Source organism: Haliotis cracherodii, unplaced genomic scaffold (genome assembly GCF_022045235.1).
Source record: "Haliotis cracherodii isolate W230 unplaced genomic scaffold, xgHalCrac1.p SCAF_3, whole genome shotgun sequence".
NCBI classification, from domain to species: Eukaryota; Metazoa; Mollusca; class Gastropoda; order Lepetellida; family Haliotidae; genus Haliotis; species Haliotis cracherodii.
In genome coordinates, this window is record NW_027266286.1 from 71,415,064 (window position 1) to 71,423,993 (window position 8,930).

General features: G+C 41.2%; 1 long non-coding RNA gene across 1 annotated transcript; it reads left to right on the top strand.

Moving 5' to 3' along the window:
• The first annotated feature begins 2,614 nt into the window (after positions 1–2,614).
• On the top strand, positions 2,615–6,801 carry LOC139475991 (uncharacterized). Its single transcript, XR_011654039.1, has 3 exons — positions 2,615–2,923; positions 3,612–3,650; positions 6,427–6,801. It is a non-coding gene; the product is annotated as an uncharacterized lncRNA (long non-coding RNA).
• Positions 6,802–8,930: the final 2,129 nt, after the last annotated feature.

Consider the following 8,930-nt stretch of genomic DNA (forward strand, 5'->3'; position numbering starts at 1 on the left):
TGTAGTTTATTGAACCTGACTACACAAAAAATCCGGAATATAAATTGGATATATGTTATTGAAAAATGTTGGTGGCCTGATATTCGACAAACGGTACGTCAAAACGCAGCCATTGTCGATTTGCAATATCTTAAACAACATTTGTTTTCACACTTGTTCAAAAATGTCATGGAGGAAAACAGTGACACAAAATGCACGTGCAAGTGATGGCATTCGTAACTCGTGGTAGTGGCTATAAAAAGGCAAGCATAATCCAATAATTTGTCATTCAATTGTCAACATTTTTCTAGTTCGCAAATGCCGAGACTCAGCGCTGCCGATCAGAGCATTGCCATAGGACGTATCCAAAGAGGGGAATCGCAGTCTTCTGTTGCACGCCACTTCAACATCCACCACAGCACCATTTGCCGCCTTTGTGACCGATACACACAGTTCAATTCCACTGCAGACCATCCGAGAACCGGCCGACTAAGAGTTACCACCCCTGCACAGGATCGCTACATTAGGCTGTTCCACCTACGTCATCGCAATGCCACAGCATCCCTGGTTTGATGAGGATATCGGATCAGACTGTCAGGAACCATTTACGCGAGGCCGGAATCTGACCAAGAAGACCAGTTATCGTCCCTGTTTTGCAACAGATTCATCGATAGCGACGCTTGCGTTGTGCCATACCTTACAGCCTTGGAATTTGAGAAACTGGAGACGAATGTGGTTTAGCGATGAATCAGGATTTCGTCTTCACCGACGAGTTGGAAGACAACGTGTTTATCGTCGTCGAAATGAGCGTTTTGCCCCACATTGTGTTCGTGAATTCGACAAATTCGGTGGCTGTAGTGTCATGGTGTGAGGGGAAATATCCTACATAACGAGATCTGACTTGGTTGTGGTTCAGGGACATATGACAGAAAATCGCTACATGAATCAAATTCTTCAACCTCACCTTCTCCCAATCATTGACCACCAGAGGGAGCTCTTACAACGAACAACGCTCCACCGCACACGGCTCGTGTCGCGGTAGACTACCTACATAATGCTAACATCAACGTCTTGCCCTGGCTGTCGAGATCTCCAGGTCTCAACCCAATCGAACACCTCTGGGATTAACTCGATCGACGTGTACGTCAACTTCAGAACACGCCGCAGACACCACCACAATTGGCCAACGCGTTACAAGCAGAATGGCGCAGATTTTCCTGAAAGAATTCGTACACTCATCAAGTCAGTGCTGAAGAGATGCAGAGCCGTGATTGCTGCCCGGGGGGTCACACTAGATGCTGAGTTTAGCGCAACCTTGTGGCCTTATATGACATGAAAATGAACAGTTTTCAATGCCTTTGTACAACAAGTGACTATCGAGCTCCAAAATGTCATATTTGTATCTATGATATCAAATCAAACATATCGACTTTATTAGGTACAATTAATATACTAAATATCTACCTGTGCGTTTTTTTGTGAAGAGTGTATACATACCAGTATGCCCGGGCCTGTTGTAATAGAGAAGAGTTACATATTGCAACACTACTGCATATTGCAACGTATACCAAATGCCACATTATTTTATTAGGCCCCGCTGCGCCATTAACGACACACCTACTATCACAAAAGGCTAATTCAAATGTCAGTTGTGTGTTATGTTATAACCATGGCAGAATATTGTGTGCATTATCAATGTTTTTCTGTGTCAGTGGCAGATGTTGTGACTCAAACACATTAATCCGGAATTTAACTTTTTTTTATCGATATTTTATACATTGCAAGACAATGAACAACGAAGCGTGGTTTAACTTCTGAACTGGACGACGTTATTTTTGTGAGTAAGTGTGTAGTGAGTTGTTCCCCATAGATGTAGCAGGGCAACGCAGATGAACGCAATGGCCGAACGATTGCATCCCAAAGTGGGAGAGATATGACAACCAGTATTTGGAGAAAAGGTACAGATAATCGAGATGAAAATTGTGAAAATATCCGGGAAATACCAACTTAACCCCCCTGTTAATAAACTAGGCTTGTCCGACATTGCCGAGATCTGATTGCATTGAGGAAGTCAACATTATTTAACTATGGGTATACATGTTGTAAATGTGTGTACATATTACTAACATTCATAAAGAGGCTGTCCAAGAGGTTAATATCTCATCTAAGAACTAAACGACACGTGGTCATTGTTTATCGTACAGTAAAACACTGCAGGGAGATAGACCACCCGGGGCTGCGTCGTTTATTTCTTAATTTAACTATCTTATATTGTGAGTAAGAATGGTTGTTGGACATTTTTACGGTTTTGGATACATTTTCACCTTTGATAATTATAAGAGAGGTGGCATTTGCTAATATTTGTCTCCAGTAGCTTATTAATCGCCTATTTATTGCATTTTGTCCCTAATTCTGTAGTCGATGTTGCTTTAGTTAAAACTTTACAAAGGGTTTTAACGAATAAAATCTCGTTTTCAGTCTAAACACACTCCATAAACTTCACAGTTGTTATTTTAAGGTTTTCCTAATTTTAAAATTTGAGTGCCTTAAATCAAATCTTGGCCAAGGCCAAAAATATCTCTTATCATTGCGTGTGGGTGAGTAAAATGCCTTTTCTTTTTTTTTGCAGCAATGCGTAAAATACATGTGTGTGAATCTATCAGTCGACAAGGACATACTGTCAACCTCGTTCACGATGGGATGGAAACCCCACGTGGCAGCGTGTGCAGATGCAGCATTACGGCAATTATGAATATCACCATGACAACGGAACCTGGAAATACATGCAGCGAATGCAGGAAGGACTCCACAAAAACGGAACCATGCATTGTCCATTGTGAGATTTCGGATGACCCAAACGATAAACAGAAAACTACCATTCAAAACGGCACTAATATCAGCATTAATGTGACCAATATTCATGGCACTATAATGAGCTTAACAGGTAAGACTTAGTGTTACGCAATCGTTATCATTCTGTTGTCGCGACGTTTTTGACATAAAGTTTGAAAAGAATGTTGTTTTTTACTGCACTGTTGACAATGTTGCAGTTGTATCATCACAGCTTAATGTGGTGCTTTGTTTGTTTGTTGTTTGACGCCGCACTCAGTACTATTCGAGCTTAATTATGGCGGTCTGTAAATAATCGAGTTTGAACCAGACAATCCAGTGATTGACATCATGAACATCGATCCACGCAGCGAGCCTGACCACCCGATCCCGTCATTCTCCTCCTACGACGAGCATAGTCTCCTTTTACGGCAAGCATGGGTTGCTGAAGACATATTCGGATCTTCACGGGTCTAATTTTGGTGCAGGTTGTTGATATCAATCGCGGTCATTAAACCCACGAGTTTGGGCCTGCTGCTTGTAAATGCAACCAAGTCTTATAATCAGCTCCGAAGTGGGTTCTGGCACGACCAAGGGAGGCAACTCTGCACAACGAATTGTGGGGTCTTAGCCAACTACCTGTGTCGCCTGTTAGAAATGAACATGGACGAAATAGAACATGAAAATAATATTAATTATTCTTATTATATATAGATGAGAAAACATGTTTTATTTGCCTTTCATTTTAAACGCGTGCTCAACATGACAAACACAATAATTACAAGTGATTTTTCTTGTTTCAGCAACAAATGGCAACGTTAAAGTTCAGTGTCATCCGACAGGTAATGAACTTTAACTGTAATATTCATTTTAGCCCTACGTGCTTGACACATGACAATGTTTAAATGAATATGTCTCATTGTGATTTGGGGAAATATGCCCAGGGAAGATATAAATTCTAATACGAGGTTCATAACAATCTGAATGCTACACTAATTCACACAAAACTCTCAACACTTCCACTCTACTGAAGAAATGTCTTTTCTCTATTCAAAAATGTGTAGAGAAAAAAAACCCGTCAAAAATGATAGTCCGTTGTGTACTGACTTCTTTGACGTCATAACATCACGTCAGCATTGTGTGTGTTTATGTCTATAAAGGTGTCTGCGTAACGTCGACGGTTGTGTACGCTTTACGCCAACAGTGATGTAAGTCAATATGGTAGTAATTCATAAACACATGCTCACGTTTATTTACGTCAATAATTATATCTGCGTTACTTTTTCACGACCCTAAACGACGAAAACGCGAGGCCCGTGTTTCGCTTCGCTGTCAACGAGTGTGCATGTAATCCTATCTATACGTTTTGGGATAGGTCTTATGTGGACAGGTGAGGTGAAAGGGCTTTAACGTCGCGTCCAGGTTTATTGTACTTATATAGCGACGTACGTGTGCGTGTGCTTGTACAAGTCCGGACTAATGCCGATTTTATGGTGCTAGCCCACTGAGATACCATGCCGCAGTTTAACATGAATACCCCACTCAGACAACAAGTACCTTTGATTAACGTCTTTTGGTATGATAAGGCTGGGGATCGAACCCCGGGCCGTTTGTTCTCCGGGCGAACGCTCTTCCTCTAGACCATGGTCTCTTATGAGATGAACTTCGACCTTTCATCATTGTCAGTGTGAACGGTTCTGTCTGTTATCGACCTTTAACACTGCACTTGAACACGCATCCTTTGAATGTGTAGCCCAGTGAGTGTACTACTAGCCCTAGAGGCGCTGATAAATCACATTGCTTTTTTAGAATGTCTTTTTCAAGAACCGTACGCCAGCAAAAGATATTTTACGCCCGTTTCCTAAGGTTCATGGAAAGTGTATTTGGAACATGAAAATGTTCATTTTCTTTTTTCGGTTCATAAGTTAACTTTCCCTCGGGTTTTTATCATACTTAAAGAACTTAGCCAGCGGATGCGGGTTTTAAATATCATAAAAACCCTTGAACGTGCTTAATCCTACGCATGTCGAACCACTTTAAAATCTACTTTAGGGTGCCAGGAACGTGTTCAAGTGTATGTTTAACAATGTGTAAAGATAGTGTAAAAGTCACAGTCAAGTAATTCATCCTGAGACATTCTACCTATAAACATGTTTTCAGAGATGCTTTAAAGGACATATGTAATACGAGGACTGTTTGGGCAGTTAAGATTTCACTGTTGCAGGGAATTTCGTCCTGATCACCATCGCTGTGTTTTCTGTTAAATAGCTGCCTTTCTGAAAGCATTACGCTGAGTTTATAAAAAAATAGATCAAGAATATTTTGTATATGAGTTTAAGCTGGGCCATTTTTCTCAATTTGAAGTGATAGTCGTGTGACGTTGTGTGCAATGTTTGGTAACGTTGTAACGATATGGCAGATACGTTTGCAAAGGAAGTCGAAAATTGAAAGTAATTCCATTGACAAAGGACAGATTTGAAAATCATGTCCAATGATTTACTTCATGAAGACACACCATTCTACGTCCCATCTGTTAAGAAATGTAGCTACTACTACTACTACTACTACTACTGCTGCTGCTGCTGCTGCTGCTACTACCACTGCTACTACTACTACTACTACTACTACCACTGCTACTGATACTACCACTGCTACTACTACTACAATACCTACTACTACTGCTACTACTACTACTACTGCAACTACTAGTACTGCTACTACTACTACTACTACTACTACTTCTAGTACTACTACTGCAACAACTACTACTTATACTACTACTACTACTGCTACTACTACTACTACTACTACTACCACAACTACTACTACTTCTAGTACTTCTACTGCAACTACTACTTATACTACTACTACTGCTACTACTACTACTACTACTACCATACTATACTACTGCTAGTACTACTACTTCAACTACTACTGCTGCTGCTACTACTACTGCTACTACTACTGCAACTACTACCACTGCTGCTACTACTACTACTACTACTGCTCCTACTACTACTGCTACAACTGCTACTACTTCAACTGCTACTACTGCTACTACTACTACTACTACTACTGCTACTACTACTACTACTACTACTGCTACTACTACTACTACTTCAACTACTACTCCTGGAACTACTACTACTACTGCTACTGTTGCCACTACTGCTACTACTACCACTGCTGCTTCTACCACTGCTACAACTGCTACTGCTACTGCTAGTACTGCTGCTACGTCTGATGCTGATGCTGATGCTGCATACACACCCTTCATTTGCAACATATACATATCTATTTTAAATAATATGAACAAAGCTAGATACAGACTAGTTAATGTATATGGGATGCAGATTCAACTACATGTCGCTGTGTGCAGGTGATGGGATTATCGTTTCGTTGTATGAACCTTTTTTTTCGGTTATAAACTAACGTGTTCTTCATACCTCATCCCTCATGCTTCCCTTTCCCAGTATCCTAAAAACCCATTTTTACCCTTATAAATGATAAAAAGAAAATGTGGGTCTCATCTGAAATGTAAGATATTATATACATTTTTGCATTTTTCATTAAATCCTGTGTTGGAACGATAATAAGTAACTTTCTTTATTTTAATAGACCCGGGCACATGTGCAATCAACGAAGACGAGGTACTTCCATCGCACACGCAAGTGTGTTTTCACGACACGGGTGTGAATACGCCACTCAGCAAGTCGAAGTGCAGCCGAAGTGGCAGCGTCATGAACATCACTGCTGTTTATGTTGGTGTTGACAAGGAACTTTCCTGTGTTAATAACCCAGGACGAATTTCCCATACGGACGCATATTGCTGTCCCCCAGACACAGCAAAAGACGTTTCATTCAAAGCTAATTGTTCACAAGTTTTAAAAACAATCAACGACAAGTGTATGGAAAGAAGAGAATGTAGAATTAATGAACCGTGGGTTCTTCGTGTGCGAAAATCCACTGGAGCTCCCGCCAAACTGTCCTCGAGTTACGTAATAGTTGAATACAGTTGTGCACAGATTCCGTCTCTTGGTGCGACGATTACAACCCACAAAAAGGATGCGTCTGATAATATAGATGTTTGCAGTTCAAACACTGTTAGTGGACCTATAGTTGTCGTTCACACCCGAGATGAAGCACACTCTGGCACATGTACATGTAGTATTATGCCGACGAAGTGCGTTACAATGAAACAGTTAACTAGCTTTCAATTTAATATTTGTGTCAATGGCAGTCTGGAGGAGGGACACTGCTGCTATACGGCCAGCCGCAAATCTTCAGAGTGTACACAGAATATGACCATCACAATTAATACTGATGACATGGGGGAAAGACAACTCCTAAAATTTAGTGGTAAGTTGATCACTCCAATTTACAGTCTAGGCTCCGTGTGGACTCTGGGGTAGAATTGGTCCCCTGCAACGGATCGAGTACTTTACTGTCACAGGCTCGATATCTTGGGTGATGGCGTGAAATAGTTCCAATTAGCGTGGATTGTTCCTCAACGTATCAGTCACTGGAATGTCTGGTCCTGCCTCGATTATTTACATGCCGTCGTCCTATAGCTTTAATGTAGTGCTGAGCTCGGCGTCAGGCAACAAATAAACAAAAAACACGTAGGTTTCAGTAGGTGTGTAGGGTTCATGCTGTTTTTTAAGCAATAGTCCAGACACATTACGGCCGATTTCACACAATGTACCCGTATGGGGATTCGAACCATATACTTCAGTGTGACGAGCGAGCGCTTTAACCACTTGGCTATCATACTACCTTTGGTTTGAATGGTCAGATAAAATATTGAACCAAGTTTTAATATATTTTGAATGTTTACCAGTTTCGAACTATGGACTACTTGGTCTCCGGCTAAATTTTGGAATCGAACAACAATCATTTTCAAATGACCATCACCAATGTTTTACTTAATCAGAAGTATTTCTTTTCCAAATAAACCATAAATGTAAAGTTATGATCATCATATGATTTACTTCATAACTGACCTGGCCGAGCCATACCAATAGACATATTAAATATGCCGTTACCCTGCCTGGCGCTCGGCATTAAGGGGATAAAACTAGGAATGGCTGGCTCGGAGTCAGTATAATGAGTAGGATATCCATGGTAAACTGCTGCATGGTATCTTAGTTTGTCGGCACGATAAAACTGGCATAAATCGGGACTTGTACAAGCAGCCACACACACCGACCCGTGAAGATCCGGGATAGAATAGGTCTTCAGCAACCCATGCAGGCGATCGACGGGATCGGGTGGTCAGGCTCGCTGACTTGGTTGATGCATGTCATCGATGCCAATTGCGTGGGTCGATGCTCATGATATCAATCACTGGATTGTCTGGTCCAGAATCGATTATTTACAGACCGCCGTGATATAGCTGGAATATTCCTGAGTGCGGTGTTAAACAACAAACCAACCAACCACACACAAGCGCATGCACGTCCTAAACTAAGTGAAATAATCTTGAACGCTACATTGAACCTCATTTCATCTCACCTCCTAAGGGCTACGTGATTTTACATATGAATCAGTTTTCTGACTGTGTACGCATGACCCCATGTCGAGACAAATGAGAATAGCTTGATGCTGTCAAAAAGAAAGTTACGCCTCCTACACGAGTTACACATTTGCATTTTTTAAAATCATTGGAAAAACTATTGGGCCTCTTTTTAGCCTAAATAAACTCCATCGCTCTTGAAATCCTCAAACCCATGAAGATCCGGGTTAGAATAGGCCTTCAGCAGCCCATTCTTGCCGTAGAAGGCGACTCTGCTCGTCGTAAGAGGTCTCTAACGGGATCGGGTGGTCAGTGTCGCTGACTTGGTTGATGCATGTCATTGTATCTCAATTGTGTGGGTTGATGCTCATCATATTAATCACTGGATTGCCTGGTCCAGATTCGATTATTTACAGACCGCCGTCATATAGTTGGAATATTATTGAGTGTAACGTTGAACAACAAACAAAGAAACAAATTAAATCTTCAAAAACACATACATTAGGTGCTTGTTGGCAGGCAGGTAGTAGATGGTATCGGGAAATGGCCTTGAGTTGCTGTTTGTTGTGTATTTTCATGTCGAGCCAACTGATGTTGTTACAGGCCA